Genomic DNA, 27,372 nt, shown 5'->3' with positions numbered 1-27,372 from the left:
GCCGGATCTCAGCTCACTGCAAGCTCCGCCTCCTGGGTTTACGCCATTCTCCTGCCTCAGCCTCCCGAGTAGCTGGGACTACAGGTGCCTGCCACCTCGCCCGGCTAGTTTTCTTTTTTTGTATTTTGTAGTAGAGACGGGGTTTCACCGTGTTAGCCAGGATGGTCTTGATCTCCTGACCTCGTGATCCGCCCGTCTCGGCCTCCCAAAGTGCTGGGATTACAGGCTTGAGCCACTGCGCCCGGCAGGGCATCCAATTTCTTTACATCCTCATCAACACTTACTGTATGTATGTATGTATGTATGTTTTTTGTTGTTTTTTTTTTGAGACAGAGTCTCACTCTGTTGCCCAGGCTGGAGTGCAGTGGCATGATCTTGGCTCGCTGCAGCCTCGGTCTCCCAGGTTCAAGCAATTCTCTCACCTCAGCCTCCTGAGTTGCTGGGATTACAGAGGCGTGCCACCATACCCGGCTATTTTTTGCATTTTTAGTATTTTAGTAGAGATGGAGTTTCATCATGTTGGCCAAGCTGGTCTCAAAAATTCCTGACCTCAGGCAATCCTCCCGCCTCAGCCTCCCAGAGTTGGGATTACAGGCATGAGCCACCATGCCAGGCCTTATTTATATATTTATTTATTTTCATAGTAGTTATTCTAATGGATGTGAAGTGGTATCTTATTGTGGTTTTGATTTGCATTTCTCTAATGATTATTGATATTGAACATCTTTTTATGTTTGTTGGCCATTTGTATTTTATCTTTGGAGAAATGTCAAGTCCTTTACCCATGTTTAAATCAGGTTACTTTCTTTTTTCTTTTTCTTTTTCTTTTTTTGTTTTTTTGAGATGGAGTCTTGCTCTGTTGCCCAGTTTGGAGTGCAATGGCACGATCTTGGTTCACTGCAACCTCTGCCTCCCGGGTTCAAGTGATTCTCCTGCCTCAGTCTCCTGAGTAGCTGGGATTACAGGCAGGCGCCACTATGCCCTGCTAATTTTCGTATTTTTAGTAGAGGAGGGTTTTCACCATGTTGGTCAGACTGGTCTTGAACGCCTGACCTCAGGTGATCCACCCGCCTCGGCCTCCCACAGTGCTGGGATTACAGGCGTAAGCTACAGTGCCCAGCTTGCTCTTTTCTTGTTGAGTTGGAGACTAATGTTTATATGGAGCATATAAAATCAGATACACACCTAGGGTAGTCCATTGATGGGAATTAGAAGTCATTATGTGGATAATAAGTTTTGTGCATTTTATCTATCAATAAAGAAGATCAACAAAAAGAAGATCAACATAAAAAAGGCACTTCAAAACAAAAAGAAGATCAACATAAAAAAGGCGCTTCATGGCCGGGCACGGTGGCTCAAGCCTGTAATCCCAGCACTTTGGGAGGCCGAGACGGGCGGATCATGAGGTCAGGAGATGGAGACCATCCTGGCTAACACGGTGAAACCCCGTCTCTACCAAAAAAATACAAAAACATTAGCCAGGCGCAGTGGCGGGCGCCTGTAGTCCCAGCTACTCGGGAGGCTGAGGCAGGAGAATGGCGTAAACCCGGGATGCGGAGCTTGCAGTGAGCTGAGATCCGGCCACTGCACTCCAGCCTGGGCGACAGAGCGAGACTCCGTCTCAAAAAAAAAAAAAAAAAAAAAGGTGCTTTATAAGAAAGTAAAGAAAAAACCAACTAACCAACCAACTAACCAACAAACACGAAAAAAATATAAAGCATTCTCCTGACCTAATACAAGCATGATGTCTTCTATATGTGGTGTATGGTTTGCAGTTCTGGTTGCTGAAGGTCAGGGAAAAGATAATTACTCTCAATAAGGTCCAGAAATTTGTGGAATGGGGAACCAACTAAAGCAGAGGTCATAATCTGGTTGCCATTTTCATCTATATTTCCCTACAGAAAGTTAAGTCTTTATGTGGAATTAATTTTGTCATTTAATCTAACTTTGTTTTTTTCAAATGGTTTTCCAATTCTCTCAACATTATTGAGTTTATTTTCCTCCCCTTAATTTATATGCTTTAATCTTATATGAGTTCCAGTGTATTTATGGTTGTCCTTGTCTTATTCCTGTGCCAAAATCACAGGATTATAACTATTGTACATTTTAATTTATTTTTCAATTTTTTTTGAGATGGAGATTTGCTCTTGTCACCCAAGCTGGAGTGTAACGGCATGATCTCAGCTCACTGCAACCTTGGCCTCCCAGGTTCAAGTGATTCTCCTGCCTCAGTTTCCTGAGTAGATGGGATTACAGGCACCTTCCATCATGCCCATCTAATTGTTGAATTTTTAGTAGAGATAGGTTTTCACCATGTTGGCCAGGCTGGTCTCAAACTCCTGACCTCAGGTGATTTGCTCACCTTGGCCTTCCAAAGTACTGGGATTACAGGTGTGAGCCCAGCCTAAATTTTTAATATCTAAGTAAGAGTCCAATGAGTCCATCTCTCACTATTCCTACTCATCTTTAGTAATAATCCCTTCCCCCTAAATTTTAGCTAAATACACACACACACACACACACACACACACACACACACAGACAGACACACACAGTTGACCCTGGGTTTCCATGCGTTCTGTATGTGCAGATTCAACCAACTGTGGATAGAAAATATAGTTAGGCCTACTATAGTTGCATCTGTACTGAATAATATGGTATAACAACTATTTGTATAGATTTCACATTGTATTAGACACTATAAGTAATCTAAAGATGATTACAAGTATGCAGGCAGATATGCACAGGTTATATGCAACTACTATGTCATTTTATATAATGAACTTGAGCATTTGCACATTTTAGTTTCTGAGGTAGCACCCCATGGATACCAAGGGACAACTGCATATGGCTGACAGCTGGAGACTATAGATCCCAGCCTGCCTTCTTGACTGATGTGGTCACGTGACTAGGTTCAAGCCAATGGTGAGTGAAAACGAAGTGTGCAACTTCTAGGTCATCCCCTTAAAGAAATATCTACCTACCTTGGACTTTTCCTTGGGCTGGAATGTGGAAGTGGAGGTTAGCCAGCTTCTACCACGTGGAAAAGACACCAACCTAGATAACAGCAGCACAAAATCAGGACCCCTGAGTAACTTTGTGGAGTACAGCTTCACTGTAACACTGGGCCCTTGCACCAACAGATAATTTGGGGAAAGGAAAAAAGAACTAACTTCTATCATATGTAAGCCCTATACGTTTTCTCTCCCTGACTTTTGCTTAACTAACAGAAAGCTGTTAAGAATAACTCCCCACTTTTTTTGTAGAGATGGAGTCTTCCTTTGTTGCCCAGACTGGTCTTGAACTCCTGGGCTCAAGGGACCTTCCTACTTTGGCCTCCCAAAGTGCTGGGATTACAGGCGTGAACCACTGCACCCGGCCAGAATAACTGTTTTACTATTCCAAAAGTGATATATACCAATTGTAGAACATTCAGAAAACAGTGAACAAAAAGAAGAAATATAGCATTATTTCTTAATAATTCCATTAGTGAGAAACGAATATTTGGAATTATCTATTTTTGTTTTGTGTGATCTCAATAATGATAGATATATACATAAACAGGTAGCTAGATAAATTTAAAATAACAGTTTTTTAGACAATAATAGATATATAAACACAAATGGGATTATACTTTACATGTTGAGTTGTGATACGCTTTTTTAATCTAACAGCATATCATGAACGTTTCCATATAATGAAATATTTCTCTGGATGTAGTAGAATTTATTTAACAAACAGGCCGGGCACGGTGGTCCATGCCTGTAATCCCAGCACTTTGGGAGGCTGAGGCGGGTGGATCACCTGAGGTCAGGAGTTTGAGATCAGCCTGGCCGACATGGTGAAACCCCTCCTCTACTAAAAATATAAAGATTAGCCAGACGTGGTGGTGCACACCTGCAATCCCAGCTGCTCAGGAGGCTGAGGCTGGAGAATAGCTTGAACCCGGGAAGCAGAAGTTGCAGTGAGCTGAGATCTTGCCACTGCACTCCAGACCAGGCCACAGAGCGAGACTCTATCTCAAAACAAACGAACAACAACAACAAAAAAAAACAAACAAAACCGTGCTGGACATCTAGAGTGCTACAAAATTTTAACCTCTACAAGTAGTATCAAAATAAACATCTTTGTAAAAGGGTATTTGTGCTTATCCATAATGATTTACTTAGGATAAATTCCAAGTGAGATTTTTTTAAAAAGAGTATCAAATTTTATTTGATTTTATTACAAATCTTTTTGGTGGTGTTGTTGTTTTCAGACAAAGTCTTGCTCTGTCGCCCAGGCTGGAGTGCAACGGGACGAACTCAGCTGACTGTAGCCTCCGCCTCCCAGGTTCAAGCGATTCTCCTGCCTCAGCCTCCTGAGTAGTTGGATTACAGGGATTCGCTACCATGCCCAGCTAATTTTTGTATTTTTAGTAGAGACGGGTTTTTTTTTTTTTTTTTTTGGAGACGGAGTCTTGCTCTGTCGCCCAGGCTGGAGTGCAGTGGCCGGATCTCAGCTCACTGCAAGCTCCGCCTCCTGGGTTTACGCCATTCTCCTGCCTCAGCCTCCCGAGTAGTTGGGACTACAGGCGCCCGCCACCTCGCCCGGCTAGTTTTTTGTATTTTTTAGTAGAGATGGGGTTTCACCATGTTAGCCAGGATGGTCTCGATCTCCTGACCTCGTGATCCGCCCGTCTCGGCCTCCCAAAGTGCTGGGATTACAGGCTTGAGCCACCGCGCCCGGCCTAGAGACGGGTTTTAACCATGTTGGCCAAGCTGGTCTTGAGCTCCTGACCTCAGGTTATCCGCCCCCCTTGGCCTCCCAAAGTGCTGGGATTATAGGCATGAGCCACCCAGCCCGGCCTTATTATAAATCTTAAGCCATTTATTTACCACTCACTTTTCTTAAAAAACACAAGCATGAGAATAAACTAAACACACCCCAGACTTACAAGCCTTTGCAGGACAGGAAGAGGCACTGGACAGAGAGCCTGCAAATGCTTTTCTTTTGTCTTTTTGAGACAGAATCTTGCTCTGTCGCCCAGGCTAGAGTGCAGTGGTGTGATCTCGGCTCACTGCAACCTCTGCCTCCTGAGTTCAAGTGATTCTCCTGCCTCAGCCTCTGAGTAGCTGGGATTTCAGGCGCATGCCACAACACCCTGCTAATTTTTGTATTTTTAGTTAAGACAGTTTCATCATGTTGTCCAGCTGGTCTCAAACTCCTGACCTCAGGCAATCCACCTACCTCGGCCTCCGAAAGTGCTGGGATCACAGGCCTGAGCCACCGTGCCCAGCCACAAATGTGTTTCTTTATACCTAACGTCCAAGCTTCCTCACACATTCTAGGGTTCCATGTTTTGTCACCTCTTACATGGGAAAGGAAGCTGGCTAGAAGATTCATGTACAAGAAGGTCATAACAACTTTCTAGATATCTGATGCTAGTGGTTTCTACATTCTAGTTTGCAACTCTGAGAAACAATATCAAATAAGCACTGTCAAATACCGACTCCCAACTACCCTTTATATTGTTACTGTTCTTTGAAATTGTCTTAGGGACTGGTTACGTTCTCTCACTGTAGCTTTGGTGTATTCCAGAGCACAAACGCTGAAGTCCACATAGAGTCTCCTTGTTCAAGTATAAAAGTCTGTTTTAGGACAATCCCAGGTTACTACAGTGTTTCTTTATCTCTCTGTAGTGTCTACTGGGTGTCGTATCCTTGGACAGGCTGGCCAAATGGTGGCACAATACAGGGGACAACTGGGTCAACATCCCCACTGCCAAACTTGCTCCCCATTCCAACTGGACACTGCCCACAGCCAAGGCTGAAATATAGAAATCAGTGAGACCTTGGCCTATCTTCATTCTGCAGTTACACTCTTACGTAACCAGTCACTTCTTCACCAGTAATTAAATAGAGCTTTCAAAAGGGATTGGGCACGTTCCCGGAAAGCACCCTGGGCTGGAGCTGGAGGGTCCTGGTCTGCAGGCTCTAAAGGCGGCGCTGGCAACATTGCTATCTTCTGGGCACCCAGGATCTCACGAATTTCTCGTTCCATTGGCGGCCTGAGGTTGTGATTTGATTGTGGATCCTCTGCCTGAGAAATAACCCTGTCTACTCCAGCTTCCAATGTCCCTGACTGAACCTCACTCTGTCCCTGATCATTTCGCAATAAGCTTTTGTGCATCGTAAGATTCCAGTCCTGCTCATCCAGGTGTGTGGACATCGAATGCTCGGCTTTCCGCCTCGGGTTTTGGTAAGCTGGATTGGTGTCCACAGTGGCCAGGCAGCATCGACAGAAGTTGCCACACGGGCCTGGCTCTTAGCCGCTCCAGGATGAGAGCAATGAGCTGCGGGTTGCCGGAAGGCAGAGCCGGGATCATGGTGCCCGCGTTGCCTCTGTCTTGCCCACTGAGGGAGACCAAATATGGCTTCTTCTCCAGGACAGAGGTGGTGACAGGGGTGGAGGAGAAGGAGGCCAATAAGTGAGATTTCTGAGTCAAGGAATATGCAAAATTTGTTACATGCGTTGTCAAATTGCCCTTTAAAAAGAATTTACAAGTGTAGTGTAGAAGAGTATCACTTTCTCCTTGATCTTTCTGACATTGGACATTGGGGCTTTCAATATTTTTATTTTTTAGAGACATGGGGAGAAGAGGTCTCTTTACTTTGCCCAGGCTGGCCTTGAACTCCCGGGTTCAACTGATCCTCTGGTCTCAGCCTCAGAGTAGCTTGAACTACAGCTGTGCACCACCATGCTGGCATAGCTATTATGGGGTTTTGATGAATAGATAAAAACTCTCGAAATTCCTTATTTTCTGTTTTCAAAGATATTTGAAAGGAATGTTGAAAGAGACTTCATCAGGATCTGTTGGTAAAAGGAAACTGGACTTAAATAGGATGGGGTTCTGAGGTCTAGAGAGGACACAGATGGGTTTATTTAAGTTCACTGAATAGAGCCAAGGGACCATTACTGGAAACAGGTCATAAGAAAGTACCAGATTATGGGGAGGGGGGAGGGGGGAGGGATTGCATTGGGAGTTATACCTGATGTAAATGACGAGTTGATGGGTGCAGCACACCAACATGGCACAAGTATACATATGTAGCAAACCTGCACGTTGTGCACATGTACCCTACAACTTGAAGTTTAATAATAATAAATAAATTAAAAAAAAAAAAAAAAAAAAAAAAAAAAAAGAAAGTATCAGATTAGATTCATGGTAAACAGGATCACCAACCCAACAGGGGCTAGACTTAGAGACAAACTTTGGCTACAAAGCCAGAAAACTGAAGGGAGGTGGTGGAGAAGGGTTGAAACATGTGGATCACGCTAGAGTGGCCTGAAACATGCTATAACAAGGTGCGGTAACTCTTGAATTAGTTGTGTAATTGAGAACATCAATTCCAGACTTAGACTGCCTGGATTCACAGTAAGTGTTAGGGATTATTGTGATCATTATTTCTATTGACTACAGCATCATATACGCATATCCACTGAATGGAAAAGGGTTTAGAAGTATTTGAGAATAATTACTTAACATTTTAATATAATTATGACCAGTTCAGTAAAGTATAGAACAAAAATTGAACACACAGCCCTTGGGAAGAGGAGACAAAATTGTCATTTTGTATAAATGATATGATTGTGTATCTAGAAAACCTAAGAGAATTAATTCGTGTTTAGTAATGAATTGTGTGACCTTAGGCAGATTATGTCATCTCACTGGGCTTGCGTTTTCATCTACACATTAGGATAATAACTATTATTAATTTATAGGATTATTGTGAAAATTTGCTGAGAAAATACATTTAAAACCTACGACATAGTGCCTGCCATTTGGCAACTGCTAAATACTGTAAGATACAGGTGTACTTTTAAAAATCACTCTTGGTATTTTTATTATGGCAGCTATAGGATGAATTTGCAAAAATCATTCCCTTAACTATATATCTTCTATAAATAGTTAAACCATGAAGGAGAGAAAAGTCTCATTTGTAATCAGAAAAAACCATTTTTTTAATTGAAAAAATTACAGAGACGAGGTCTCCCTGTGTTGCCCACACTGGTCTTGAACTCCTGAGTTCAAGAGATCCTCCCGCCTTGGCCTCCCAAAGTGCTAGGATTACAGGTGTGAGCCACCGTCCAGGCCAAAAAGAAATTTATAAAATTATCAAGAATAATCTTTATAAAGAATACTAGACTGTATGAAGAGAACTCCAAAATCTACTCAGAGAAAAATAACAACTCGAATAAGCAAAGGAAACTATCATTTTCCTGAAAAGTTTCAATATTATAAAGATGTCAGGGTTAACAAAATTCAAATCAAATCTCAACCTAATTTTGGGGGGAGAAACTTCAATGATTCTAAATAAATCTCTCTGGATTAATGACTGGCAAATGAGATAATGGTAGTTAGCAAACTTTATTGTACAAGGGCTGGGCCAAGAAGAATAAAAATGTTCATGAGCCATGTTTCCCTCCTTTAACATAAAAACAGTTCCATGAATTTAATTTTTTAAAATCTTCGTTCTTTTTTACTCTATTAAATAAAAGAATGCTAACGAGACAACGAGCATTTCTTTGTAGACATTACACTGTTAATAATCCGGATGTATTTGAGAGTTCCATATATTTTATCCCCAGCATTTCTGAATTCACCAAGGGACATTCAATACATCATCTTAGCTCATACCTGGAAGAGCCTTGTGAGGTTTTTGGTTTTGGGGGACAGGGTCTCGTTTTGTTGTCCAGGCTGGAGTGCAGTGACGCCATCACAGCTCACTGCGGCCTTGAACTCCTGGGCTCAAGAGATCCTCCTGCCTCCCAAGTGGATAGGACTATAGGCGTGTGACGCCACACTCAGCTAATATTTTATTTTCTTATTTTTCGTAGAGACAGGGTCTCCCTATGTTGCCCTGGCTAGGTAAGTCTGTTTTATTATCAGTTCTAACGAGAGGGGGAAAAACCGACTCATGCAAAGAAACTTGACAAGGGCAAAGAATGAGTCAACGGCAAGGGCAGGAATGCAGTCATGCCACTCAATATAAGGAACCACAGGGCCTGGGGAATACAGCGATGAGAAGGATGCGGCCTACCTGGGTTTCTCGATGAGGGGCTCCTGCGGTAAGGAAGGAGCCCCGCCCCGCGCAGCACCGAGCATGCGCACGCCTCAGGCTCGCGGCGTGACTGGAACAGCGGGCGCGAGTCGCTGGCTCCCTGCGGCGCTCGGCGAAGGCTGGGCCCTTCCATCAGGCCTGGCCTTTGCCCCGCTGAGGCAAATCACTGTTGTCCTGGAGGTTTCTTTCCCCCTTGCAACAGGTATGTTTTTGAAAGATTCCTGACCATGTTTCCTTAAGATAAGCTGGCCTGTGTTTCCTGAACCCTTCCCACCCCGAGGGGCGGGCGGGAGTCAGCCCCGGAAGGAGGGGCGTAGTATACATGCTCTTCCAGGCTGGAAGAGGAGAGGCAACTCCGGCCCCTGCTGCTGCGGTCACCGCAGGTAGCCTAAAGAGCGGGGGAAACGGATGGATGGTCAGATGTTCCCAATGTCTGTTTTTGGGCTGAGATGAGGTCATGCAGCGTGGCTGGGGCGGAGTAGGATGGAGTATCATTGTGCAAGCTGCTCTTGGTCCCCAACAAGTGTCACCAGGCTCGGAAGCTCCTGCAGGTCTTTTGGATGGAGGAAGACACAGAGGTGGCTGACTTGAGGACCGGGGGCCTTGTGGGTCCCCGGGGGCAAGAGCGAGAGGGCTTGATAGCAGGGGCTTGTGTGGCCCCAACACGGAAGAGGTTTGGTGGAGGGTGTGGTATAGGCTCAGAGGGAGTGACTTTATTGGAGACCGCCCGCTGGGCACTGACCAAGCCACGAATGATCCCAGCAGCAAATTTCACCCCCAACAGCAGCAGGGCAAACAGTACCCAGGCAGGCTTGGGGCATAGCCTCTGAGACCAGAGGAGGCCTGAGATACATACCACTCAGGAACCCTTTTATCCTACAGGCATCACAAGGATATAGTAAGTCCTGCCCTTTCTACCAGGTCAGGGAGGAAGAGACTAAATTTGAGAGATAGAGTATTTTACCTGAAAACGTTTACTCAACCAGGTAAAGATTTTCATTAGCCCTAGTGGGAAGTTGAACCTCGAATGGACCAAATGTTTACGCTGAAACAAGCCTGTATAAATGGGAAGAAATGGAAATATTGTAATGAGATTAAATCTAGCCTTTCCCCTGCTACCTGGGAGGGGAAGAGGAGCAGGTGTGCTTCTAAATGAGCAAGCAAAGGGAAAATGCACTCTAAATTCTTTGCACATCTGGGTGGTGGTATGAGTAATTTTTCCAACTTGCTGCATCCTATGTCCTGTATGTTGTATGAAGTGGAAGACTGCATTTAAGATTAAGTGAGCTGGCTGGGCCTGGAGGCTCACACCTGTAATCCCAGCACTTTGGGAGGCCGAGGTGGGCAGATTACTTGAGGTCAGGAATTCCAGACCAGCCTGGCCAACATGGCAAAACCCCACCTCTACTAAAAATACAAAAAAAAAAAAAAAAAAAAAATTAGCTGGGCATGGTGGTGGGTGCCTGTAATCCCAGCTACTCAGGAGGCTGACACATGAGAGTTGCTTGAACCTGGGAGGCAGAGGTTGCAGGGAGCCAAGATCGGGCCACTGCACTCCAGCCTGGGCAACAGAGTGAGACTCTGTCTAAAAAAAAAAAAAAAACAACCCAAAAATGAGCTACTCTGATTCAAGTGAGGTAGGATCCAGGGTCCTGACCAATCCCTGGGACATTTCCATGAAAGTATCTTTGCAGCACACCAAGGCGCCACCGGAAATGATCTGAAAACTACTGCCTTATATGTCACTCCACTCCCAAACCACTTCAACCTCCCCCGTTTCCACCCATAATTACTTGGTGTTGAAAGCAGAAAGTCTGACATCAGCTTTTGGGTACAGAGTAAATCACAAACAGGACAGTATGGTAGGAGGAAACATACCAGCTAAATGTAAAGACATAGACATGGTTTAATTGATCTTCTTACAACATCCTAACTACCATTACTATTTGAACAAGTGCTTTGGGGCCAATGATTGTGGAAATATTATGACTTTCCATGATGTGAACATTCAGCCTCCGGGTCAGAACTGAGAGGCTAATGAGGAGGATTCTCTGGGTGAAAACATCCATTACCCATTAAGGCTGTGTGTTGGACATGTGAATGAGAGAGCAGGGTGGTCGAGAGGAAATTCTACAAGAGGTGACAGCGCAAGCCTGCCAACAGACTGCTCTGAGCTGTTCCCATTCACCCGGTACAGCTGTCTAGAGGATTATGCCAATGAGGAAAGGGCCTTTTGTCAGAAACCCTGTCCCATCCGACCATGTGTAAAACTGCCTCATGAGACAGGGCTGGCGGAGGCTCTGCAAACATTCTGGTGACCCCCTCCTGGACAAAGCAGAACTTCACAAAGAGACTCTCAGCGTGGCAGGACTCCGTCCCACCTTGTGTATAGCCCCTCTGAAAGCATAATTTTTCAATGGTTCATTATAAGCATACATGCCCTAGGTTAAAAAAAAAAAATTAAACAGTACAGAAGGATTTATAATGAAAATCAACAGCTCTCCTCTCACAGTCCCCATCCCAAAAGGGAAAGTTCTTTTTAACTACTTGGATCGTCTTGTTTTTATTCTTATGGTGTGATTGCCTCATATCCTTAAATAATATGCTAACGCAGGCATTGTTTTGCTTTGATTTATGTTTTTGTGAGACAGGGTCTTGCTCTGTCACCCAGGCTGGAGTGAAGTGGCACCATCTTGGCTCACTGCAGCCTCGGCCTCTCTGGCTAAAACAATCTTCCCACCTCAGCCTCCTGGGTAGCTGGGACTATAGCTGCGTGTCACCGTGCCCGGCTAATTTTTGTATTTTTTTGTAGAGATCAAGTTTCATCATGTTGCCCAGGCTGGTCTCAAACTCCTGAGCTCGAGTGATCCACCTGCCTTGGCCTCACAGAATGCTGGGATTACAGGCATGAGTCACCGTGCCTGGCAGTTGTTTCTTGATACAGTATTTTACAGTTTTGTTTGTTTTGTTTTGTTTTTAGAGACAGGATCTTATTCTGTCATGCAGGCTAGAGTGCAGTGGCACAATCAGAGCTCACTGTGACTTTGAGATTCTTGAGCTCAATCCATCTTCCCACCTCAGCCTGATGGGAGGTTACAAGCGTCCATCATCACGCCTGGTTAATTTAAAAAATAAGAATTTTTTTTTTTGACTGGGCGCGGTGGCTCACGCCTATAATCGCAGCACTTTGAAAGGCTGAGGTGGGCGGATCACCTGAGGTCAGGAGTTCGAGACCAACCTGGCCAACATGGTGAAACCCCATCTCTACTGAAAAAAAATACAAAAAAATTAGCCAGGCGTGGTGACGCATGCCTGTAGTCCCAGCTACTTGGGAGGCTGAGGCAGGAGAATTGCTTGAACCCAGGAGGTTCAAGCAATTGCCGTGAGCCGATACCGTGCCACTATACTCCAGCCTGGGCGACAGAGTAAGATTCTATCTCAAAATAATTAATTCTTTTTTTTTTTTTTTAATAGAAATGGGGTCTCATTATGTTGCCCCCAAGCCTCAAACAATCCTTTTGCCTCAAGCCTCCCACAGCCTTGGGATTAGAGGCATGCAACACCTTGTTTGGCCTTAATATAGTATTTTTGGGAACTACCTATTGACTTTCTTTTTATACAAAATGAAGATTTAGTATACCTTTACCCGGCCCCTTCTAACAACAGAATTATATTCTTATTTTGAATTCCTCTTTCCTTGCATTTATGATTTTAAATTAGCACCTTCATTTCTCATGATGTCGCCTATTGACATTATCTCTTCCCATTTTCTTTCATCTCTTCTCTTTTTAAGTTTCTTTTTTCTTTTCTTTTATTTATTTATTTTGAGACAGGATCTCGCTTTGTCTCAAAAAAACAGGTTGCGGGGATACAGTCACAGACATTCCAATTCAGTAGGTCTGGGGCAAGGCCCGAGAATGTACATTTCCGACAAGTTCCTCGGTGATGCTGGTGCTCTCAGTATGGGAATCATACTTTGAGAACCACTGGTCTAAGGGAAGCATGGCCACTGCAGTAATTGGGATATTGCTTTGGCTACTTTAGGAAGTTTCTGGATTTTTGTGTTTTGTTTTGTTTTGTTTTGTTTTTTGAGACAAAGTTTTACTCAGTTGCCCAGAGTGCAGTGGCACGATCTTGGCTCACTGCAACTTCTGCCTCCTGGATTCAAGCAATTATCATGCCTCAGCCTCCCAAGTAGCTGGGATTACAGCCACCCGCCACCACATCTGGCTAATTTTTTTATTTTTAGTAGAGACAGGATTTCACCACGTTGACCAGGCTGGTCTCGAACTCCCGACCTCAGGTGATCCACCTCCCTTGGCCTCCCAAAGTGATGGGATTACAGACATGAGCCAGAGCACCTGCCACTACTTTATTTATGAGACAGAGTCTTACTGTGTCACTCAAAATAGAGTGCAGTGGCACAATCTCGGCTCACTGCAACCTTCATCTCTTGGGTTCAAGCGATTCTCATGCCTTAGCCTCTTGAGAGATGAGATTATGGGCGCCTGTCACCACACCTGGCTAATTTTTGTATTTTTAGTAGAGATGGGGTTTCGCCATGTTGACCAGGCTGGTCTGAAACTCCCGACCTCAAGTGATCTGCCTGCTTTAGCCTCCCAAAGTGCTGGGATTACACGTATGAGCCCGCGCCCGGCCCCTGCCACTACATTAATAGTCACCAAAATAAATAGAGTGGACCTGTCAGGTAGAATTCCTAGCTAGCTGACAGTGTAAGAGGAGAGAGGCTGAGCATCAAGAGAATGTCCTGGGTCCCCAGGCTCCTTCTACCTATGGCTCTGTCATCCCCTTGGGAATTGCCCCCATCTTCATGTTTGAAGCTGACCCACTCCCACCGAATCTTCCTTGTAGCCAGAACAGAGGAATTGAGCCAGTGGAGAGCACACAACTTCTTTTAAAGAAAAATTTACAAATTGCCCACATCATTTCCACTCATATCCTATTGGCCAGAACGTAGTAACATGGCCACACCTAGGTGCAAGAGAGGATGGGAAAAGTTGCTTCTAGCTTGGTGATTATGTGTCGAGATACAATTTAGAGAAGTTCTATCATAGAAAGGAGGGAGGGGGAGATGGATATTGAGGGGCAATTAACAATCCCTGCTGCAGTGGTTCCATTCTCCTTTCCAGTAGTTGTTCACATGTGCACAGGATACAGTTTTAGCCAATGAGACAGGAGAAAATGCCTACTAGGGGCTTCCGGCAAGTTTTCCTTTCTCTAAGGGAGATAGAGTATTTTCTTTGGGATTCTGCCATGTTGGATATGAACCCTGAAAGAGCGTGTGCATCTTGTTACCCTGAGGGAAGCCTGCCTTTGGATGAGTGAAGATGGCAGAAAGAAAGATGTAGCCTTTTGGCCGGAACCGCCGTTTTCCAGTAACTTGTCAAAATAACAAACACAAAAGGAAGGAGGACAGGCACCTGATATATGTTCTCGAGGCCTTTTAGAAAACATGGAGTTGTTCCTTTGGCCACGTATATACGAATCTATAAGAAAGGTGACAGTGTAGACATCAAGGGAATGGGTACTGTCCAAAAACGAATGTCCCACAGGTGTTACCTTGGCAAAACTGGAAGAGTCTACAATGTTCCCCAGCATGCTGTTGGCATTGTGTAAACAAACAAGTTAAAGGCAAGATTCTTGCCAGATAATTAATGTGTGTATTGAGTACATCAAGCACTCTAAGAGCCAAGATAGCTTCCTGAAACGCATGAAGGAAAATGGTCAGAAAAAGAAAGAAGCCAAAGAGAAAGGTGCGCAGGTTTAGCGGAAGCGCCAGCCTGCTCCACCTGGAGACGCACACTGTGTGGGAACCAATAGGAAGCAGCCTGAGCTGCTGGAACCTATTCCTTATGAATTCATGACTTCATAGGTGTAAAAAAAAAAAAAAAGACCTCTGGACTGTAAAAAAAAAAAAAAAAAAAAAAAAAGAAAAAGAAAAAACAAAAGAAAGATGTAAGGAACCCATGCACTTGAAGTATCAGATACTGAATGAACCAGTCAACTGAAGCTTCCCTGCCATTAAAGCTCTTGTTAAGTCAGATGGTAAATGTCTTATTTTTAAGCCTTCTTGGTTTGGTTTTCCTGCTGCTTGCAGTCAGATTATCCTAGTAAGGTGGCTTTCTACTTGTCTTCCTATCTTTCTTTCTTTCTTTTTTATTTTTGCATTGTTGGTATCTTTCTATTATTACAAAATCTTAAAGTTAGTGTAAGATTTTGAAAAATACTCAACTCTCTTTTTTCCTCAAGATAACTTCCTCCTAAGGCCTTTGTTACTTGCTGCCTTGATCTGCTGCACAGCTGTCACCCAGGGACTTCCCTTAATTACTTACCTCATTTGAAACCACTGTTTCCTGGATCCTGGTGTCTTTTCCTTGGTTTACTCTTTTGTATTCTTGAGGCATATTGCCAAGTAATTTGCAAAGAAAAGAAAATGTGGGAAGTGAATTTTCTGAGCCCTTGCACACTGGGTCCTGCAGGCGGATTGGCTTCCTTCTCAGATATGGTCTCTCCATGCATCCTTCTGGCTGGAATTCCCTTTATAGAGGAAGCAAAAATTTTATCTCTACCCTTTTAGGGTTTTTTGGCTGAGCCTGGGAATTAAATTGACATAAGCTGTAGCAATGGAAGAAAAGCAGGCACATTTATTTACTGCAAAATTTACACGGCATGGGAGCCTTCAAAAGGAAATGGAGACTCAAGGAGGCAGTTAGAGATAAACACAGAGATACTGAATTAGACAACGCAAAGTAAATTGTGAAAATGTGACAAGTCAAAGGAGCTTGAGCTGGGGTGGTTCATTGAATAGAGAAGTGGCTAGGAGGATAAGGATTAGTCTAACACGGTTTGTCGGTACAGATTTTCCTTGGCCTCAACTTCTTATCCTTGATGATGATAAGAGTGATATTTTCCTTCTGGTACAGGGAGGATATTTGTCACACAGGAATTTAATCATCTGCTTTTAATAAACAGTAGTAAGGTCAGAATGATCTTGTTCTTGCTGTTTTTTTCAAGACCCTTAACTCAAAAAAGTCTGTTTGCCACAGTGGCATATTTATTTATTTATTTATTTTTGAGATGGAGTCTCACTCTGTCCACCCAGGCTGGAGTACAGTGGCATGATCTTGGCTCATGCAACCTCTGCCTCCCGGATTCGAGCGATTCTCCTGCCTCAGCCTCCCAAGTAGCTGGGATTACAGGCATGTGCTACCACGCCTGGTAATTTTGTATTTTTAGTGGAGACGGGGTTTGTCCATGTTGGTCAGTCTGGTCTTGAACTCCCGACCTCAGGTGATCCGCCTGCCTCGGCCTCCCAAAGTGCCAGGATTATAGGTGTGAGCCACTGCGCCAAGCCTGAGTGGCATATTTTGAGTTCCTTCACCTCCACTGTGTTTGTCTAGTTATCACTTCCTTCTCTGTCTTCTAGAAGTTTATCGAAAGATTTGGATCGGTGATCATCATTAGGTCTTCCTTTTCTCTTAATTGCCCTTTGCCCTTAGATTCTGCCCTTTTAATTTCTTTACTATCATTTTAATGGGATCTCAGAAGGATGATCACATAAATAATATGTCATTCCCCCATATTGAATGACAAGTTTTATCCCTTTCTAATGAGACTAATACATAATTCATACTTTGAAACTGAGTCATTAGATTGGATAATTCACATTACAGTACTCTTGGAAAGACTATAATTTTACTGCTTCTAAAAATATATACTTTTAGCATATAATTAAAGGAATAAACTTTTTATAGGGAGTTTTCATCCACCACATTTCTTGTGTGGGATACTTCCTTTCCAGAGTGTTCTTTTTTTTTTTTTTTTTTTTTTTGAGATGGAGTCTCGCTCTGTCACCCAGGCTGGGGTGCAGTGGCTGGATCTCAGCCCACTGCAAGCTCTGCCTCCCGGGTTCACGCCATTCTCCTGCCTCAGCCTCCTGAGTAGCTGGGACTACAGGCGCCCACCACCTCGCCCGGCTAGCTTTTTGTATTTTTAGTAGAGACGGGGTTTCACCGGGTTAGCCAGGATGGTCTTGATCTCCTGACCTCGTGATCCGCCCGTCTCGGCCTCCCAAAGTGCTGGGATTACAGGCTTGAGCCACCGCGCCCGGCTGGAGTGTTCTTTAAATTAGGGGATTAGAGTTTCTGTGACTGAACAAAACTGTACAGCACATAAACAAAATGGTTGTCTATTTCCCATTAACTTTGAATAATTCATTTTTTTTTTTATCATTACTGCCAAAAATGTTACTGAACATCCAGGTCACTAGAAGTTGGAATTTATAGATACTTTTTTTTTTAATTATTGAAAATTTAAAAAAGCTGTTAATTTCCATGACCACATAAAATAATATTAACGGACCACTTAAATGAGCTCATATATACGGGTTGTAAATTAGTATTTTTTGAGGACCTATGTGCCTCATAACTTTTGTATATTCACCAATCACCAATTGATGCTCTCAACAATCTGTTTTTTGGTTTTTTTTTTTGAGATGGAGTCTTGCTATGTTGCTCAGGCTGGTCTCTAACTCCTGAGCTCAAATTATCCTCCCGTTTCAGCCTCCCGAGTAGCTGGGATTACAGGCATGCACCACCATGCCCTGCTAACTATCTTATGAAGATCTTATTTCTATCGTGTTGCTGAGGAAACAGGCTACCCTAATTACCTTGTGTAAAGTCACATAGGAAGGAATTGACTGGGTTGGGGTTAATTTCCACTTCTGCTGGACCTCAAAGCCTATGCCCTTTGTACTACTTCATAGACCCAAAGACAGGTGGGTACATCTGTTCCCATCTGTTTTTATTCCTCAGGATTGTGATAGCAAAATATCACAGCTGGGTGGCTTCAGAACACAGAAATTTATCATCTCATAGTTCTGGAGGCGGGAGGTCTGAAATTAAGGCGTTGGTAGGGCCATGCTCTCTCAACAGCTCTAGGGAGAATCTGTTCTGTGCCTTTCTCTTAGCTTCTGGTGTCACAAGCAGTACTTGGCTTGTAGCTGCATAATTCTAATCACTGCCTCTGTGGTCACATGACATTCTTCCTGTGTGTGTCTGTCTTCACATGGTTATCATCCTGTACCAGTCATAGTGGATTAGGAGGCCTCCCCGTTCCAGGATGATCTCATGTTAACCAATTAGATCTTCAGTGACCCTATTTCCAAATAAGGTCACATTCTGAGGTTCTGGGGGTTAGGATTTCAACATACGTTTTTTAGGGGGACACAATTCAACCACAACACCATCTTAATTGGGTTTCCTTCTCTAAAAGGACTCGATTTCAATCACTTACTGATAAATGTATGATTAGCTAAAAATTCTCAAAATTAACTTATATAAATACCTACACAATTTCGTAAAAGGAGAGTAAAATTCCTTTTGAAGGAAACCTGATGTTTTCATCTTGAATCTGTATTGGAATCATGTCATTGAAATATTTCACACTAGTGGATGATTTTTATTTTGAGTTAAAATTTTGCAAAGATTGAAATGTACCCAGGAGTTACTGTTATCACATTAGGAGTAACAGAATCACATTCATTCCTAAAAAGCATAGTCTCACAGACAAGTAGTTTAAGAGTATTAAACAGTGCATCATGATAAAAACTAGATCTTTTTAGAATGTAAAGATTTCTTTGGAGTACTTCCCTCTTTGTGGAATCTGAAGAAAAACAGTAACTAAAATCAGTGTGGAGTTCACCTCAATGCTGAGTTTAATTACTGTCTTTTAAATATTTACAATACTATTGTTTTATTGCAGATGGCTCTTCCAGAAATGTCGAGCTGCCCATTATGACTGGATGTACCTACTGCATACTAATATTTTCTTTCTGTTAATAGATAGCAGATTATTTCAAATATATAAACAGGATTATTTCATATATGTAAATATTTACAGGCTGTTATTTGTTATTCAGATATCTACTGTATTCCTTATAAAAATGAATGTCAGCAAAATCTGAATTCCCCTGGTCGAAACAGTGATCTCTCTGGGCTATAGCACAGGGCCCCTCTCAGATGTCTAAAACCATTAAGAGTGACAAAGTTGTACTTTCAAAAAGGCACATATTTACATATGACTTGAATAAATAATTTTCCCCCTAGTTGCAGTTCTGTTACTTCTGTGGTTTCATTTCCCTTCACTTACTATCGATCACTGGCCCCCATCATCCACAAAGATAGCCTGAGTATAAGGTAATATCATTTTCTGGTTATATACATTTCTCTTCTAAAATTCAGGATATATGGTAGTTCATGTATTTAACAAAAGTAACCTGAATGTTCCCTGGGTCCTCCAGCTTTCAACATGCTTGTAGGCGTATGTATGCACTTGCGTATGTGTATGTGGCCAAGGGAACACTTCTATTTAAAGCCTATACAAAGCAGCTGAAACTCCCACCCTACTTGTCTGCAGCAAGTCCAATTTCCTCCACAGACGTTTCTGAGTCTCCTCAGGGTGGGTGAAGGTTGCTTCTCTTTTTCACACTTTCTGTTTTTTTTTTTTTTTTGAAACAGAGTCTCACTCTGTTGCCCAGGCTGGAGTGCAGTGGCATGACCTCAGCTCAGTGCAACCTCCACCTTCCAGGTTCAAGTGATTCTCCTGCCTCAGCCTGCAGAGTAGCTGGGATTACAGGCGCCCACCACCACACCTGGCTAATTTTTGTCTTTTTAGTAGAGATGGGATTTTGCCATGTTGGCCAGGCTAGTCTTGAACTCCTGATCTCAGGTGATCCACCCACCTTGGCCTCCCAAGATGCTGGGATTATAGGCCTGAGCCACCACGCCTAGCCATCCTTTTCACACTTCCATTCTGGTTATCTTATCTCAGATCTTATACTCCCACACCTCAAGGCTTCTCTGCTATTCACCTCTGGCTGTTTCATAACCATTTCTCAGCCTGCTACCCTTCTCCCTAACCCTTCTCCTCCTACACTAGGTGCAGAGCCCTGTGCCTTATTTCTCAAAGGATGGAAGGCAAGGCTGCCATGTTTTAGACTTTATATGGGTAGAGATGAGCACAAGGGAACTGTTCTTCAGAAAAGGGAACCTTAAGTCTGGATATCTATTATCACTGCTAGTGCCACCCATTGGCTATACTCCTTCAGTTGAAATCCCCTTGGGCCATCTGTTTTCCATCCCCAGCCTACCACTTTGTTGTTCAGGCTCAGTTCCTCCTTTTCATCTCCCTCACTTCTACCACTTTCAGGTACAGGAAGCAAAAATCTTGTAGAAATTATAAAGAAAATCTCTACTCAAGACAAAGACACTCCCTGCCTTAGTCCATTTTTTGTTGCTTTAACTGAGTACCTAAGACTGGTAATTTATAAAGAAAAGAAACTTATTTCTTATAGTTCTAGAGGCTGGAAAGTCCAAGAGCATTGCACCAGCCTCTGGTGAGGGCCTTCTTGCTACATGATAACATGAAAGAGAGCATCACATGGTGAGAAGGCACGAGGGTGAGTGTCATCTGAGGCTTCTCTTCTTCTTCTTATGTAGCCACCAGTCCTATTGTGGGGCCCCCACCCTGATGACCTTCTTTAATCCTAATTGCCTCTGAAAGGCCTCCCCTCCAATCAGCATTTGAATTGGGGGATTAAATTTCCAACACATGAAGTTTGAAGGGCACATTCAAACCACAATGTTCTGTACCTTTACATTATTGAAAGTTATATTAATGACAGCATTATATTATTAAATAACACCTGCCATCTCAGTCTGAAATATGTGCATTCAGATTATTCAACTGCTAGCCGTCTTTAAGAAAAATGAACTGAAAGGGCTCAGAAAAGGTCCCTTCTAGAACAAAATAAAAATATCTTCCAAACTCTACTTCAGAATGCAGGCACCACTCCAGTTTTAAACTAGCACTTTAAAATTCTTTCTGCTATTGAATTTTTTTTTTTTTTTTTTTAGAGTTTCACTCTTGTCACCCAGGCTGCAGTGCAATGGTGTGGTCTTAACTCACTGCAACCTCTGCCTCCTAGGTTCAAGTGATTCTCCTGCCTCAGCCTCCCGAGTAGCTGGGATCACAGGCGCCCGCCATCATGCCTGGCTAATTTTTCTATTTTTAGTAGAGACAGGGTTTCACCATGTTGGCCAGGCTGATCTCAAACTTCTGACATCAGTTGATACACCCGCCTCAGCCTCCCAAAGTGCTGGGATTACAGGCGTGAGCCACTGTGCCCAGTCTCTGTTACTGAAATCTTTCAACAATATCTATTAAAGATCTCTTATGGGTTATGTATTACCATATCAGTGACATGAGAGATCCCAAAGAACAGGGACTTTTTCTGGCCTGCAGAGGATCCATCACATAAGACCACTCACTGAATTTGGATTCTAGTGCTGGCTGTGTTATGTGTTGGCTCAGTGACCTTGGACAAGTCACCTAAGCTCTCAGAACTTTAGTTATCTCACCTATAGAATGAGGAGGATAATACTAGCCTCAAATAATACTAGCCTCAATGCTTTGGGGTTTTGTAAGAAATAAGTGAGAACATTTGTTAAAAAAAAGTAAGGACTTATACAACTGTGTGCAAATATACACTGTTGTCAGTACTAAATCTTGGTTTATTCTAAGAAGTTTTTCTGATGGGCAGACATATCACGATAAGTATTTTTTATGGATTCCAGGATGTTTCTTGAAGCTGATTAGAAGCTGGAAAGAAGAAAGGGGGACTTTTTGAAGGCAGAGTCACTCATAATATCTCTGCCTGGTTCCCCAACGTTATGTCAGACTTCTGGGCAGATTGGGGTATTATAATTGTAATAGTCAGTCAGGATTCTGCAGAGAAATAGAACCAATAGGAGGTAGATATAGATAAAGATGCAGCTGTAGATATAGATAGGATACAGAGATTTATTATAAGAAATGGGCTCACATGATTAGGAGGTTGAGAAGTCCCATGATCTTGCCGTCTGTAAGCTGGAGACCCAGGAAAGTGGGTGGTGCAGTTCCAGTCCTCCTCTGAAGGCCTGAGATCCAGGGAATCCCACATTGTAAATCCCAGTCCAAGGGCAGGAGAAGACCTCCCCCAACTCAAGTAGCCAGGCTGGAAGCAAAATGGGGCAAATTCTTCCTTCCTCTACCTTTTGTTCTTTTCAGGCTGGAAATGAATTGGATGGTGCCCACCCACATTAGAGAAAGCAGTCTACTTTACCAAGTCCGCTGATCCCAATGTTGATCTCAGACAGAAACACCCTCACAGGCACACCCAGAACAATATTTATTTATTTATGTTTTTTTTTTTTGAGATGGAGTTTCACTCTTGTCACCCAGGCTGGAGTGCAATGGCGTGATCTCAGCTCGCTGCAACCTCCGTCTCCTGAGTTCAAGCAGTTCTCCTGCCTTAGCCTCCCAAGTAGCTGGGATTACAGGCACCCACAACCATGCCCGGCTAATTTTTGTATTTTGCAGAGACAGAGTTTCACCATGTTGGCCAGGCTGGTCTCGCGCTCCTGACCTCAGGTGATCTGCCCACCTGGGCCTCCTAAAGTGCTGGGATTACAAGCGTGAGGCACCATGCCCGGCTCCCCAGAACAATACTTAACCTGAGCACTCCTGGTGCAATTAAGTAATTTTAAGACATGTGAAATTAACTATCACAATAATAAACTGAAAGGGGAGGCCAAAGAGCAAGCTTTCAAGTGTGTGCCTTGTATGAAAACTGGAGCTCCAGCTGTGCGCGGTGGCTCACGCCTGTGATCCCGGCACTTTGGGAGGCCAAGGCAGGTAGATCACTTGAGGCCAGGAGTTCAGGATCATCCGGGGTAACACAGTGAAATCCGTCTCTGCTAAAAATAGAAAAAACTAGCTGGGCATGGTGGCGCACGCACATAATCCCAGCTACTCAGGAGGCTGAGGCATGAGAATCGCTGGAACCCAGGAGCTAGAGGCTGCAGTGTGCTAAGAGCTCACCAGTGCAGTCCAGCCTGGGTGACAGAGCAAGACCCTGTCTAAAAAAAAAATAATCAATAAAATAGAAAAAAGATAAAAGAAAGAAAGAAAACTGGAGCTCCGGTCTCCTGGGTAACAGCTAGGTTCCTCGATTCAAAATCTTGTCCTGACACTAGCAGCAAGACCTTGGCCAAGCTACTTAAACTTCATGTATCTCAGTCTCATAATTTGTCACATGTGCACCCAATCACACCTGTTTCATAGTGTTTCTGTGAGGAGTCAATAAGCTAATACATCTAAGGCTTTGGGAGGGTACATGACAATGGCATAATGCAACAAACATTAACCACTATTTTTTCCGAACAGCCTGAAGATAGAGCTTATCCCAGTCTGGGGGAGACTTTTCCCTTCCCCTTAAGCTCAGAATGCTTAACTTAAACCTTTGAATTTGATCATTGGACCTTATGCTTCTGCCAGCAAATGGTGGGAACTAATCCCCACAATTATTCTCTTCTCACTACCTTGTTATTTCTTTAAATGCAAGCACTCATATATTTATTGATTACTATTGCACTTGTATAAATATCTTAGTTTTTATTCACTCTCTCCTCACAGTTTGTTTTCCCGACTCTCTGCTACCATTGTGGTTCTGTCTGCAACAATACTCGACTTGTGTCTTCACTAGAGAGGGCCAGAGAAAGAGATAGAATTGTCTTACAGACAATGCTCTTATTGAACATCCTCAAACACTGTGTGTGTGCCTGTTTCTGTTGCTTTGTTGACTCATATCCACCTTGTGGCTTGCCTTCTTTCGTAGACTTTCTTCGCTGTTCCATCTGATCAATGGTTTTCCAGTTTGTGTTTATGGAATGTGTTCCTTCGTTATCCACAAACATCTACCTCCACAACCTCAAAATGCATGTGGCTGTGACTGTCAGTAGCAAACAGTAGAGGCGTTGTGTCTTGGAGCCAACTTATAAGCATAGGAGGTCCTGGGACCTGAGCATTTCGTTTAGTTCCAAATATGAAAAGCTGGTATCTTTGTGGAATGATCTCAAAACTCTCTGGGGTGAGCAAATGGGAAAGGTCGATAGGCAGTTACAGGTTGAACCTGTTTGGTTTCTTTTTGCTGGAGCAAGGTGAGCACAGTTTAGGGTTTGCTTTCTCTGCTCTGAAGTTTCAGAGCTTCCATGGTGAACTTGGAGGTGAACGAGGTAACTGAGATCAACATTTCGCTCTATCGAAACAGGGGGCTACTTTGTAAGCCAGATGATCAGCCTAGTATTCTAGCTGAGAGAGGGAAGTTCTCCAAAAGTCAGAGATACTTGGGAAAGCATCACCTTCCCTATGCCAACGTACTTAGTAAGCTTAAGAATCATAAACCAGCTCTGTGGAACCCAAAAAAGGCAGCTAACTCTGCTACCAAATATTTTTACCAAAATATAAGAGTCTATCATGTGTCTGTCTGCTCTGGGATCTCTCTACCTCTGGTTCTTGACACCGATGCTGAGAAGTCTATGTTTTCTTGCCTTTCTTTCCTGTTTCTAGAATTCTTTTGATTATCTCGATTTCCCTTTTTTTCTTTTTTCTTTTTCTTTTTTTCTTTTTAGATAAGGTCTCACCCTGTTACCCAGGCTGGAGTGCAGTGGCACAATCTTGGCTTACTGCAGCTTCAATCTCCCAGGCTCTAGCCATCCTCCTACCTCAGCCTCCTGAGTAGCTGTGACTATAGACACGTGCCACACACCCAGCTAATTTTGTATTATTTGTTAGTTAAGAGGTTTCGCCATGTTGCCCAGGCTGGTCTCGAACTTCTGGGCTAAAGCTGTTCTCCTGCCTTGGCTTCCCACAGTGCTGGGATTACACGTGTGAGCTACTGTGCCCTGCCCTTTATCCGCTTTTAAACTTCATATTACCTTCTAATCATTAAAAATGCACGTTATGTTCATTTAACATATGATGCATTTATAATTTTATTGTGCTTTTTTTTTTTTTTTTACTTAGTATATTTTGGGAATTTCTCCATGTAATCAAAATCTTTTGGAAATATAACTCCTGGCTGGGTGTGGTGGCTCATGCCTGTAATCCCAGCACTTTGGGAGGCCTAGATGGGCGGATCACCTGAGGTCGGGAGTTTGAGACCAGCCTGACTAATATGGAGAAATCCCATCTCTACTAAAAATACAAAATTAGCTGGGTGTGGTAGTGCATGCCTGTAATCCCAGCTACTCGGGAGGCTGAGGCAAAAGAATTGCTTGAAACCGGGAGGCGGAGGTTGTGGTGAACCGAGATGGTGGCATTGCACTCCAGCCTGGGCAACCAGAGCAAAATTCTGTCTCAAAAGAAAAAAAAGAAGAAGAAAAGAAAAGAAAATATAACTCTTGACAATTATTTAATATCACAACGTGTATAATTGCTTAACCACTCTTTTTTTGACATTTAGATTGTCGTTTTTTTAAGAGTTGAAGTCTTTGCCTGCCTGTATCAAAACATTTCATGTACCCCATTAAATATATATACCTACGTTTACCCCCAAAAATTAAAGTTAAAAATAAAAAAAAATAGAGTCAGGTTTTACTATGTTGCCCAAGCTGGAATCCAACTCCTGGGCTCAGGCAATCCACCCATCTAGCTTCCTGAGTAGCTGGGACTACAGGTGCGTGCGGCCAAGCCTGGCCTGTCACTTTTCGATACTGATCTCATTCAGATGTTGGCTAGCTTTGTCATCTGCATGAGATGACTCTTGGCAAGTCCTCTGCCGGCTATCACGCAAAATCCAATAAAGTGATATTAACAAATTAATGAAATCATGCATTCAGGCATGTCTGTGTTGAAGGCCAGTGGTCTTCACTAATATTCACATCTTCTTCTTTTTTCTTGTTTTGTTTCTGTTTGACCGTGAGGATACTTATTGAGGGTTTATTGGGTGCAGGGAGAAGGGCTGGATGACTTGGGATGGGAGTAGAGACCCCTCCTCTGGGATCCTGCAGCTCCAGGCCCCCATGGTGGGGTGAGGGCCGGGGACCCATTCTGTATGGGCCATTGTCTTCTCCATGGTGCTCCCCTTATGCACGGCCCAGCAGCTGTAGCTGCTGCGGGATCTCCACTGTTCAGGCATCAGGCTCAGGTAGCTGCTGGCCACATACTTGTTGCTCTGTTTGGAAGGCTTGTGGTCTCCGTGTCCTGGGTGATGATGATGCTGTCTGCCTTCCAGGCCACTGTCATGGTGCCCAGGTAGAAGTCATTCATGAGACACACTAGGGTAGCCTTGTTAGCTTGGAGCTCCTCAGAGGAGGGTGGGAACAGAGTACTCAACGAGGAGCCTTGGGCTTGTCTAAGACAGTGAGCTGGGTCCTGCTGCCATACACGTGCGACAGTGAATGATGCTTGGATTGAAACCCATAGGGACAGAACCTGGGGCCAGTCCAGGAGCTGGGCTGGAGCAGAAACAATCATGGTGGAAGGGGAAACAAACATGTCCTTCTTCACATGGCAGCAGGAGAGAGAATGAGCATTCACATCCTCTTCTAAGGAAACTTCTGCCTCTAATAAGCCCTCCCACACCACTCACAACTGATTGGACCAAGGATGAACACCTGACCCGAGACAGGCCCGATACTGTGGTGTGGGCCAGTGGGAAAAGATAAACTGGGTCACAAAGAGGAACCATTAGAGTAAGAGGCAGCTACCCTAGGGAGCCAGAGATGAGAATATGCAAAGAAAAGCTTTGAGGGAGAAACCACAGTTGAGAAAGACTGGAGATTACAACTCCCAACCTGGCTCTGCCAGCTGGTTTTGTCCCTCAGCTTTGTTGAGCTGTAATTGACAAAGAAGAGTTTTGTGTGTTTAAGGTATAATGCGATGTTTTGATATACATCATGAAATACATCATGATATGATTGCCGTAATCAAGCTGATTAACAATACGATCTTACCTCACATAGCTACCATTTGTGCGGTGTGATGAGAACATTTAAGATCCACTCTCTTTGCAGATTTCAAGTGTATAATATGGTATTGTCAACCATAGTCAGCAGGCTGTACATAGATCTCCAGAACTTACTCATTTTCTGACGAAACTTCATGCCTCTTGACCAATATCTCCCATTTTTCCCACCCCCCAGGCCCTGGCAACCGCTCTTCTACTCCCGGGCTCCTATGAGTTTGACTCTGTTAGATTCCTCATATAAGGGAGATCATGGGACATTTCTGTGTCTGGCCTACTCTAGTTAGCATAATAGCCTCCAGGTTGTCACAAATGACGGGATTTCTTTCCTTCTTAAACTCCAGTAACACTCCATTGCACATATATACCACATTGTCTTCATCCATTTATTCATCCACATTT

General features: G+C 43.5%; 1 long non-coding RNA gene across 1 annotated transcript in view; it reads left to right on the top strand.

Moving 5' to 3' along the window:
* Positions 1 to 8,992: 8,992 nt before the first annotated feature.
* LOC140709008 (uncharacterized) overlaps positions 8,993 to 27,372 on the top strand; it is a 43,107-nt gene continuing 24,727 nt past the window's right edge. Inside the window, exon 1 of the long non-coding RNA XR_012089329.1 lies at positions 8,993 to 9,306. This is a non-coding gene — a long non-coding RNA (uncharacterized lncRNA). The remainder of the gene's footprint in view (positions 9,307 to 27,372) is intronic.

Source organism: Chlorocebus sabaeus, chromosome 18, assembly GCF_047675955.1.
Source record: "Chlorocebus sabaeus isolate Y175 chromosome 18, mChlSab1.0.hap1, whole genome shotgun sequence".
Taxonomy (NCBI): Eukaryota; Metazoa; Chordata; class Mammalia; order Primates; family Cercopithecidae; genus Chlorocebus; species Chlorocebus sabaeus.
Note: the sequence above shows the minus strand (reverse complement) of the source record. Positions and strands in the feature narration are given on the sequence as shown.